Here is a 12380-nt window from a genome sequence, read left to right on the forward strand (position 1 = left end):
GCTTCTCTTTTCACAAGAAGGTGTACTTCTTCCTGTTTTCTCGCATGATCTGTGTTCAGTTTCTGGCGGGCTATCCACTGGACCATTTACCACTAACTCTGAGAGAGCGTGCGACGGGGAGTTTCCCTGGCGGACTACAGGGAGCGGCTGCGACCTTGATATAATTTTATGATGGCCAACCTAATCGAAATATTCGCCAGTATATAAGTGAAAAGCGGTATAATGAAAGATGTCGTCTAATATGACTCATAAATGTGTTCGGAATCACAGAAAACGCAAGTCGGAGGAAAGCTGCCATCGAAAGAAAGCCATAAAACCTAAAAAGTCCGGTGTCGAGCGTCGAAAAGAAAATGAGGAAGAGTGCAAAGCGATTACATAGTTCGCCCATTGGGTGCACAGTGGCCAGCGACAGTCCAAACGTGAGATTTATCCATTCTGTAACTATTATATTGCTTTGGTAATCAGTATATTCAAGAGACTGATAATTAAATTACGTATTAATACTGAGAGGTGGCTTGCCTTTACGATCCACACAGTGACTTGCCCCCTCTCATATTTATATCTTACTCTGAGTAATTCGTTTTGGGAAAGTATAGCGTAGTATTGTCATTACAAGGCTAGTATTTAGAACTCAGAAGATATGAATATTCTCCTCTCTAATTGCATGAAGTGAAAAGTTGCTATTCCTTCACATGCGGTCTTCCCACACAGCGTTTCTCGTCACCTGGGAGGTCCGGTGACAGGCAGGTTCTGCTGATCTTGAAAGGGTTATGCCGACGGGTGTGAGGGAGTCTAGTGGAGGCTGTCAAGACGCCAACATTGTCATAAAGCGGGGACGACACGCCCACAAGGGCCTGAAGCAGCGGCTGGAGTTAGAGATTCCGTTACTTCGCAGAAACATTGTGAAACGCTTTCTGGCGGGCTACCAGCGAGGCGTGGGAATGACTTGCGGTCCCAGGCAGTCTTGGAGGGCAAATTCCCGCGTTTTCTGCAAAATCATAACGGTGATTGACTTGCCCAGGGGATAGCTCCGTGATGTAGCAAAATAGGCACAGAAATTGGCGCCAAGTATCTCCATTGGTGGAATAGTAGTGCTTCGGCAATAGAGTGAAATTTTCCACCGGTTTTCGAGTTGCTCATTGGAACGTTTAACCATGGCCACTGTGGTGGGGGCGGTAAGGTTCTGTGTTCGGCTTGTACGGGTGCTCTTGGTAGAGTCGGCTCTCGCCTTTCGGTCGGAGTAGGTTACAAGACAGAGCTCTCATTGCTCTGGACAGCCTGCCTTCCGTTGGCTGTCTAATATACTTTTATTTAATTGTAACTGTTTGACGAAGTTGCTGAAGTTTCGACTTCAACGTAACTTTCCGAGTACAGTCGGCAGTTGAGCGTTCTGCGTACAAGCGGCCCATGTTGTCCGTCTTGAGCAGTTTTGGCTAAAGCTCACTGTATCGGAGTTACTGTGAGACTTCGCTTGTTAAAATCAATCACTGTACCGTCAGTGATTGTGTGGCGAGCCTTCTTCGTCTCCCTTAGAGGCGCATTTGTATTGCTAGGAACAACCAGACCAGGATAATTTGTTTAGGGCTATATTCGCGACATTATCATCACCACGATGGGACGTCGAAGCAACCAGCCATCGCCTCTGGTACGCCAGATCATGTTCTTGCAGTTAAGAAGATAGTTTGGTAATGTATGTCCACAGCACCGGCAGATTAGGGAATTTTGCTATGTGATAATCACAGCTCAGCAGAGCGCGCCTGTTCCCATCTTTTCTAACGTGGATCTGTCTTGTGTGTTCATTGTCTGAGTTCTCACTACAGTAGCAGCAATTAATGTTGGGTTGGCTGGGTGTTTCTCTTAAGATTTGACTTGCAAGAAATTGGCTCCACATACCACTCGGTCATAAATGTCATAAACTAGTTTATGGACAACTTCACCCTCACAGCATTTATTTGAGTATCTAATTTGACGTATTGTAAATGTTTCATGTGTTTTTTTATTATTTTGAGTTTAGCCATAATAAATCAAATTGTTATTTTGGACAGAACTTTCATTCTGTAGATCGGTAGAGCAACCCTTTCATTTTTCACAACATTAATGAAACTTTCCTTTATCAAATTAATTTCTATCAAATTAAATTATTGCAGGTGTCAAACTCTTTTCTACTCCAGGGTCGAGTACAGTCAGTTCGCGTTTCTTCTTAATCCATGTGCAACAGCAAAAGTCGGAGTTAGAGAAGGGGGGCTTAGAGCATCATTTCCATGTGAAGATTCTAGAAGAATTTAGTGTTAAGTACACTGCTAGCCCCGGCACCTCGCAATACGAAACACGTGTTACGATTTTATCCTAACGTTTTCACGAAAAATCTAAGTGGGTCCGAAGTGAACACAAAGAATTTTTTTATTTCACTGATGTGACCTTTCGAACAGTCTGCATTTATTTTTTGTCATCGCTTTGTTTTTATTTCACAGTGAGCCTTCTAGAAGTATCAGCCTTGCTAGATCGTGGTCGAGCCATAGTTTTTCGACTGTTTTTCAGAGACACAAGCTAAGTAGCTGGACTATTATCAATTTGTGAGTGTTGTAGAGAAGGAGCAGAGGGGGCTTATAACACTATCGTCCGCTACTGTTATACTATAACCTTAAAGCTGGCGGCAGTTCGTATAATGAAATTATTTTTATTCAAGCAATTATAGTATAAAGAAGCAGAGCAGTGTTACCCTCTGAGAGGAATTTTGTTATGTTGACCCTGTTGTACCTAACGGAGGTGGCTTATCGGAAGTGAAAGTCAAAATTACGTAAATATTTTAACAGTAACAAACAATATTTTACCTATCTACACTGTTCAAAGAATAAAGAAAACGGTCGCCAGCCTAATTAGGCAAGAGAATGATTAACATTGCTGTTCAAGAAACAGATATGCTTTAACCTATAGTTTGCCACACAAGAGTGCAATGAACTCTGGCACCTGCATATGTTCACGTTAAAGAAAGTGATAACAGTTATAAGAGAACATGGCTATTTGCATAATGGTAACAGAAAATGACATATACTTTTGCCTTCAAGGCTTGGTCAAACTGAATGGTCTCAATAATATTACTATCAATATTCACTGTAGAATCATAAAATAGGCATAGGTTCAACATTACTTTTCAAACATTTTCCTATCTGACAAAAAATTGTAAATGTAGCTCACTGCAAAATTATGAACTGGTCATAGGTTCAGTCTCTCTCAGCTAAATACTTTTCTATTTAGAATGAAAGTTAAATCTATTTCGCTAACAAACAATTTCTCACTGAATTTTAAATAAAAGAAGTTAGCGTTTTCATAGATAGTGGTCTTTCTATTAATTGTTATTTATCATGAGCATAAAGGATAAACCGTCGATCCTATTACATTATTAATATGCACTTCTAATACACAAGAGGAAACCAATATTGCACAGAATTTTACTTGAATAGCAAGAGTAATTGAAACTTTCTATAATTAACTTTTTGACTTTGAACTACTTTCAATGGAGGGGGGGGGTCCTTAATCTTGACCACTGTAGCAGATCAAACTAAACACACTTACATTACATCAGTAAAACACTTAGCAAGCATGAACATATAACTCTCAATAGTTGCAGTTCTGAACTTTTACTGCAGTGAAATATAAAATTGAGATTTGTTAGATCCTTTCAACAAACATTATTAATCTTAGCAAACTCTATTGCCATATTAATTTTAATATGCTTTCAATAAAGGACACTCGGCAATCACTTTAGTTCAAATGGAGAGGAACCTGAGAGGTGTTATGATAAGGAAAAAATCAAGGTAGGTACATAAATTCAGTTATAAATTACCTTATATTTGAGCACACTAACACATCCAATGAGCTGATCCTTCACTGTACATTACAATAGTTGTTCTGTACTATTACAGTGATTGCGCAATTTGATGGCGCGTGCATGTTGGTAGGTGGATTTGCAGGTAGAATTGCTGGACTCTGTCATTTCTTGGTGGCAATGATAGATATCATTTTATTCAGTTGCTGTCAGACGGTCCATAAGTAAAAATTATCAGTATACCGTAATATTACACGCAACTGAGGAAGACAGGACTACAAAAGTTGAAGATGTCAATTCCAGAATAGCTCCAGCTCTTTATCCATCCATCCGAGGCATTGGAAAGCGGCACGGAAAGCCTCTCTCGGCACCAACACAATATAAAATTTTTACATGAGCGGTTGACAGTTTCGTAGTTCGTCCCCGACTGAATACTGGTTCCACCTTTTCTTCCTAGGCCAACCACAACTTGCGCGCGCTACACAGTTCCGTTCCCAAGGGGAACCACCAGGGCCGGCCTTAGCCATCCAGGTGCCCCGGGCGAGTCGTCCAGTTGGCGCCCTTTATTGTATAAATAGCGAACCTGGCAGTGCTTTGCAACACGGTATTTGACTATTTTCTAGAAATCGTCTTAAGTGGTTAATGGCGTCATCTTATGATCATAGCATGGTTTTTTCCATCGTAAATTTGAGTATTTTATTTTTTTAAATGGAAATGAAATCCAAATAATCTGAAAGCCCGCTAAGACGCTCCATGTGAGTCTTGTGTAGCCTGTGACGTCAGTCCAGCATGCTGCTGTCGCTGCCGTAACAGTCAGTATAGCAGTGATATATTGTTTGGGCATTCACGTTTTGGGAAATTGTCTAAAAATATTGCATAGTACTGCACTGTACATCTACAAAAACTCCAGAAAATTGTTTTTGCGTGTTCCAAACAAAGAAAAGATGCGTAAAATGTGGTTGAAACAGGCTCGTATATCCCAAATATTTCTTTTCTTTTCTGAAGCACCCCTGTACTAAAGCGAACAAAACAAAACAAAAATTATTCAAATTGGTCAAGCCATTTCTTTGTTTTGGTGAGACTAACACACAACAATTGATTTTTATATATAGGAGGTAATATGTATAACGAAAAAACACTAATTTTGAATTGGGTACCATATTTTTATTGAATTTAATATAACTGTAAGCCATAAACCTATATTTTCTGTCAGTCATCTGAACACAAAACATATTACGCCTAATGAAAAACAATTATAAACAACTACAATTTTACTTTTCTCGCTTTTCTGTCGGCAAAGTCTCTGATCAGATTAGCAAAGTCCAGGTTTTTTGCAACTTCATTTTCAATGGACAGTGAGGCCAAACTGGTTAGTCTTGTTTGAGACATTGTAGACCGCAAGTACGTTTTTATCAACTTCAGTTTGGAAAAACTGCGTTCGCGCTTGCGACAGTCACTGGTATTGTTAGCAAAATACGTAACGTTATCCAGATGTTGGGATATAACTCTTGAAGATTATGCTTTTTTATGAAGTTTAAGGCTTCAATAGGCGTTGCCTGGCTGTCTTCGAGATAGTGTTGCAGGCCTAAAATTTCGTCGCACAGCAAATTTCCATCAATATCTGACTTCATGTTGACAGTTAACTTTTCTTGTAATTTAGAACAGCATTGTATTAGTTCTTCTTTATTTTGATTTTTTTTAATGTCAAACAAGAAACTCCACGTCGCAGAAAATTCTTGCATCTGTTCAAATCTTTCTTTCATGGATATGTGTACGGTGTCCAACAGTGCATTGAAAAACTCTACTTTAAACTTCTTTTTTGGGTCAGTTATTTGATCAACAACAGCCTCTTCACCCGGCCAGTGTTTAATACGTCTTAATCGCATTTGTGGTTTAAATGATGGCTGCGTATCAAGATCCGAAGCCAGTTCAGTTGCTGTTACAATAGCTTGTTCGAAACCTGTTTGTCTATATGTTTCCAAATAAGAGCAACATTTGTCAAGGATTCCCATAAACTCGACAAAGTTGATTGTGGGTGACTGACTTGCTTTACTCACAACGTTAATTTGAAACAGAACATCATACCATGTCACGAGAGAAACAATGAAGCTGAAGTTTTTTAATTGTCCTCCTAGTGTTGTCGCTTCGTGTGACACCGCAGCATCGCTTTGTTCAGTAGCATCGGCCAAGGAAACCAAAGCGTCATGCATTTCGCATAATTGATAACGGACCGCTTTGACGCTATCAATTCGAGCTTCCCAGTGTGTGTCACTTACATTTTTCAGGGTGTATATCTTCAAATGGTTGGTCAAAATTTTCCATCTATTTACCGATCCAGCAAATAGATTAAACATTTTTTGTAACATTCCGAACAGTGTCACGGATTTTACTGATGATTTTGCCGCATCACACAATACCAAATTACAACTATGGCATCCACATGGCACAAAAAAAGCTAGTGGATTTAACTTCTTAATTCTGTTCTGGACGCCTTTATTTTTCCCCTTCATGTTCGCGCCGTTATCATAGCCCTGTCCTCTGCAGTCATTACTGTTAAGGTCAAGATCACTCAATGTTTTTAAAATGCTTTCTGTGAGACCTTCACCGGTTGTATCATCTATTTGCAGAAATGAGATGAAATGTTCTTTTACACTTGCGCCATCCTCTGTTATGTCGGCGCATCTTAAAGTTATCGAAAGTTGTTCTTTGTGGCTTATATCTGGAGTACAGTCAGCTATGATTGCATAATACTTTGAACCCTTTATGCGGGATACGATTGTAGACATAACGTGTGATGCCATGAGTTCTATTAATTCATTTTGTATATTTTTGCCGCAATAATGGTCAGCCAAATCACCACTCAATGCCAGTCTGACGTGCTATTCCATGATTGGATCAAACTTTGCTAATAACTGTACAAGACCTAAGAATTTTCCATTATTTGGGGTAAATAATTTATCTGATAACCCTCTGAATGCCGTATTATTTTCAGCCAAATACAAAGTAATGTGCATCAATCTTTGAAGCACATTGCTCCATCGTAAACTTTCTCTAGAAATTAGCTTTTGTTCTTCCTTGTCAATAGTTAATCCAGCTTTAAACCTGATTTCAGCTTCAGTCCATTGAGTAAATGCTTTTTTGTGGTTAGGACTATTTTCATGCAGTTTCAGAATTTCACTTAAATGTTTCCAATTTCTGAAACCCACAGTGGTAGTCAAATTAGTAGTTGATTTTAAATCAAACAGTCGACAACAAAAGCAAAAGACACTGTCGTTTGATACAGAATAAACTAGCCACCGTCGTCTGATAGTTTCTTCGTTTGATAGTTTTCTTGTGTAATGAGTTGAAGAGAAATGACGCCCATTTTCATCTTTTGGAAAGTTATTTAGACATACTTGTGAGGGTCCACATATTATACTGCGATCTATATCTCTAGCATTAAGTACTTTTGGCCACGTACCTACATCAGAAACATTGTATTCTTTTATTGCAAGAACGTTGATACTTTCATCGACCACAGATGTCATGTGTTGATTTTGACTTGGAGAAATATCAGAGGATTCATGCAAAGATGTACTGCGCTGGTCAATTTGATCACCTTCAATAGGTGATTGTATATTTTTTGTGTATAATTGTTCACAGTCTGAAGAAATATTTGCTGATACATGGACTTTTGATTCAATATCTGAAGTGTTTGCCTTAGAATTTCCTTTAAGGTACTTATAAATATTCATGTGCTTTTTAGTTTCTTCAAGAACTTTTTCTTTTTCAGCTTTTCTTTTCCGATTTTCTGAACCAGAAAGCTTTTTTTAATCATTTCCTTCTCTTCTGGCATGATTTAATAATTTGACAAATTATTGCCTGGACACTGCTCTATTTCGCGACCACAATATTCGATCTATAGCAAATAAAGAAATTCACCTATCAGTAGACGTAACTAGAAAAAAACCTGAACTGAAAGATAAAAATGTTTTTCGCACTTACCAGAAAATTAAAATGTTGACACAGTCACGACACTCGTTTCACTCACAATTATTCAGCCACGAAAACATGACCGCTGCCTCCGACTCTTACTGACAATTACTGACATGCGGGTGCAAATCGTAGCGCTGCCAATATATGCAGTCTAACAAACATTGTGTGGGGCTGCATTATTTCAGTACGTTAGGGGAGAATTCTCTATGAATGAAGTGCACGCATTGCATGATCTATTAATTAATGTACATGAGTCATTAAGTCACAAATATTCGATATAAATACATTCGTATTAATCAAATCATAATGTAATGTATATTTCACAGTCTGTATTTTCTTTTATTTGGAGCGATCGGTAGTTTCTGTTGTGAACGAGAGATGGTGCGGCTGCATGGGCTCTTCCTTGTTGCAGTTCTTGAAACAAATAAGAGAGGCGCTTTGGTAGAGCCCGTGCTAGCCCGCGTCAAACATGGATGGTTGCAGACAATACGAAGATTGCATTCAGCATGATTTCTCTTCTGCTACCCCGAATTCATCGCGCATTCGTGAGATTAGTGACGTATGTTGAATGAGACTGAATAATATTTTAGTTTCGCGAAATGGGTGATTGTAAATTGTAATTTTTTTTTTTTACATGCGTTTAGTACGTGGCGCCCCTTGGGCCCCGGCGCCCTGGGCGACCGCCCGGGTCGCCCCACCCTAAAGCCGGCGCTGGGAACCACAACACCTTTTGCATACAAAATAACTAAGAACCCTAAGTGAAAGTCGGCAGTTTACATAACACCTTTTACATATAAAATAACTAAGAACCCTAAGTGAAGATCAGCAATTTACATAACAACAAACAAACATTATAATAAAACAGAACATTTGCATGTATTGGTAGTTCTACACAAAATTATTTAAATATTATTATTTTATTTTAAAGATAACAAAAGAGTTTATATGAGGAAGACAAAAGATCATTTGCTCATATTGTGCATATTACAGAGATTACACTTAATTACAGTATCGAATTAATCGTACACTAATTACCGAATTTCAACGATGGGATGTTGAACAAAATAGAAAGCTAAATGAATCAACAAAAGGTATGTAGTGTGTAAGCTATGGTGTTACAAGCTAAGTTAAAAAGTGCAGTTGCAGACAGAGCGGCGAGCACGAGCGAAAGTGGGGATGTGTGCAGTGAAGTAACTGCAGTCGCCATGGGAGGCCGCAGCCAGCAGAGAAGTGCAGTACGGCTGGGCGAGGAGGGAGGTCGATTTGGCAGCCGGTGGCGAGGCGGGCAGCGCGGGCACGGAAGGTGTGTCAGTCAGCTGCTGGGCGTCTGTCCTACAGCATCGTGCGTGCACTGGCAGGGCACCAGCGAGGACAGAGGGACTCGCAGCTGATCTTCGACTACGTGCTAAGACAGACCGTTCGTGAATCTGAGCAATCGAAAGATTTAATAACCAGTGAAGCGACGTTTTTGGCATGTCACTGCGCCCACGAACATAGAGTGTACTAGAGCTCTGTTCTCTAAGGCGCTGCAGTCATGGACTGTGCGGCTCGTCCCGGCAGAGGTTCGAGTCCTCCCTCGGGCATGGGTGTGTGTGTGTGTGTGTGTGTGTGTGTGTGTGTGTGTGTGTGTGTGTTTGTCCTTAGGATAATTTAGGTTACGTAGTATGTAAGCTTAGGGACTGATGACCTTAGCAGTTAAGTCCCATAAGATTTCACACACACACACACACACACACACACACAAAAGAGCTCTGTTCAAATCACGAAGAATCTGACTCTTGCCCTACTGCAGTTGGCGAATGGTAATTTGATAAACTATGCTCAGTTTTGTTGTCTTGCTCATGTAAAGTCAGAAAGAAAGAGTAAATTTTGGAGCATTGAATAACAGACAGGTGAGGTCCGCAGCTCGTGGTCGTGCGGTAGCGTTCTCGCTACCCGCGCCCGGGTTCCCGGGTTCGATTCCCGGCGGGTTCAAGGATTTTCTCTGCCTCGTGATGACTGGGTGTTGTGTGATGTCCTTAGGTTAGTTAGGTTTAAATAGTTCTAAGTTCTAGGGGACTGATGACCATAGATGTTAAGTCCCATAGTGCTCAGAGCCATTTGAACCAGACAGGTGAAAGCGGTGGGTAGTGGTAAACGAGTAAATTGTTTTCAATTATCAGGTTCCAGATAAATGCTGACTGTATATTTCACACGGTTTTTAAGTGAGTATATGCAATTGCTAATGACAAAAGCACTCCGTCTTCAAGCCACAACTGGCCCATCGGGACCATCCGACCGCCGTGTCATCCTCAGCTAAGGATGCGGATAGAAGGGGCGTGTGGTCAGCACACCACTCTCCCGGTCGTTATGATGCTTTTCTTTGACCGGAGCCGCTACTATTCGGTCGAGTAGCTCCTCAATTGGCTTCACGAGGCTGAGTGCACCCCGAAAAATGGCAACAGCACATGGCGGCCCGGATGGTCACCCATCCAAGTGCCAACCACGCCCGACAGCGCTTAACTTCGGTGAGCTGACGGGAATCGGCGTATCCACTGCGGTAAGGCCGTTGCCTGCTAATGACAAGAAAAGCTTTATACATTTTCTGCCTTATTGAAAAGCTAGTGTGTTTAGAGCGTATTACTCAAAGCCCAGAGTGATTTGTAAAAGCCTAGTAAGACAGTTAATAGCGTATGAAGTTTTTATTTTTTGATGTTGTAATTTTTATTAACTGGTGTTCTACACAAATTTTAAAAGAATTTATTTGTGTAGACTTTTTCAAGAATTGATCTTTTTGCTAAGAATGAAGTAATATGACAGAACACAGCACAATTGTGCAGCAATGTTTGATTCTTATTTCGGCCACTGATGTCAATAAATGTTTTTAAAAATTGCTCTTGACATTCAGAAAACATCTTGTATGTTCCACTTCCCCAAATCCGGGTCCTGACATTGTTCACACCGAAAGGTTATTTTTTAATTTAATAAGGCTTATCCATAGCTAACACTTGGTTCAAGAATTATAAAAGAAGGTTGAATACATGGAAGAAGCCTGGAGATACTGGAAGGTATTAGATAGATTATATAATGGTAAGACAGAGATTTAGGACCAGGTTTTAAATTGTAAGACATTTCCAGGGGCAGATGTAGACACTGACCACAATCTATTGGTTATGAACTGTAGATGAAAACTGAAGAAACTGCAAAAAGGTAGCAATTTAAGAGGATGTGATTTGGATAGACTGACTAAACCAGAGGTTGAACAGAGTTTCAGGGAGAGCATAAGGGAACTTTGACAACAGTGGGGGAAAGAAATACAGTAGAAGAAGAATGGGTAGCTTTGAGAGATAAAACAGTGAAGGTAGCAGAGGATCAAGTAGGTAAAAAGTCGAGGGCTAATAGAAATCCTTGGGTAACAGAAGAGATATTGAATTTAACTGATGGAAGGAGAAAATATAAACGTCAATAAATGAAGCAGGCAAAAATGAGATCGACAGGAAGTGCAAAATGGATAAGCAGGGATGGCTAGAGGACAAATGTAAGGATGTAGAGGCTTATCTCGCTAGGGGTAAGATAGATACTGCCTACAGGAAAATTAAAGAGACCTTTGGAGAAAAGAGAACCACTTCTATGAATATCAAGAGCTCAGATGGAACCCAGTTCTAAGCAAAAAAGGGAAAGCAGAAAGGTGGAAGGAGTATATAGAGGGTCTATACAAGGGCGATGTTCTTGTGGACAATATTATGGAAATGGAAGAGGATGTAGATGAAGATGAAATGGGAGATATGATACTGCGTGAAGAGGTTGACAGAGCACTGAATGACCTAAGACGAAACAAAGCCCCGGGAGTAGACAACATTCCATTAGAACCACTGACAGCCTTGGGAGAGCCAGCCCTGACGAAACTCTACCATCTGGTGAGCAAGAAGAATATAATAATTCCAATCCCAAGGAAAGCAGGTGTTGACAGATGTGACCGAACTATCAGTTTAATAAGCCACGGCGGCAAAATACTAACACGAGTTATTTAGAGACGAATAGAAAAACTGGTAGAAGCCGACCTCGGGGAAGATCAGTTTGGATTCCGTAGAAATGTTGGAACACGTGAGGCAATACTGGCCCTACGACTTACCTTAGGAGAAAGATTAAGGAAAGGCAAACCTACGTTTCTAGCATTTGTAGACTTAGAGAAAGCTTTTGACAATGTTGACTGGAATACTCTCTTTCAAATTCTGAAGGTGGCAGGGGAAAAATACAGGGAGCGAAAGGCTATTTACAATTCGTACAGAAACCAGATGGCAGTTATAAGAGTCGAGGGGCACGAAAGTATAGCAGTGGTTGGAGAGGGAGTGAGACAGGGTTTTAGGCTATCCCTAATGTTATTCAATCTGTATATTGAGCAAGTAGTATAGAGAAACATGAGAAAGTATCGGAGTAAGAATTAAAATCCAGGGAGAAGAAATATAAACTTTGAGGTTCGCCGATGACATTGTAATTCTATCAGAGACAGCAAAGGACTTGGAAGAGCAGTTGAACGGAATGGACAGTGTCTTGAAAGGAGGGTATAAGATGAACATCAACAAAAGCAATACGAGGATAA

General features: G+C 40.2%; 1 pseudogene; it reads right to left on the minus strand.

Annotated features, from left to right (window-relative positions):
- Positions 1-10236: 10236 nt before the first annotated feature.
- On the minus strand, positions 10237-10354 carry LOC126096172 (5S ribosomal RNA; annotated as a pseudogene).
- Positions 10355-12380: the final 2026 nt, after the last annotated feature.

This window comes from Schistocerca cancellata, chromosome 8, assembly GCF_023864275.1.
Source record: "Schistocerca cancellata isolate TAMUIC-IGC-003103 chromosome 8, iqSchCanc2.1, whole genome shotgun sequence".
NCBI lineage: Eukaryota > Metazoa > Arthropoda > Insecta > Orthoptera > Acrididae > Schistocerca > Schistocerca cancellata.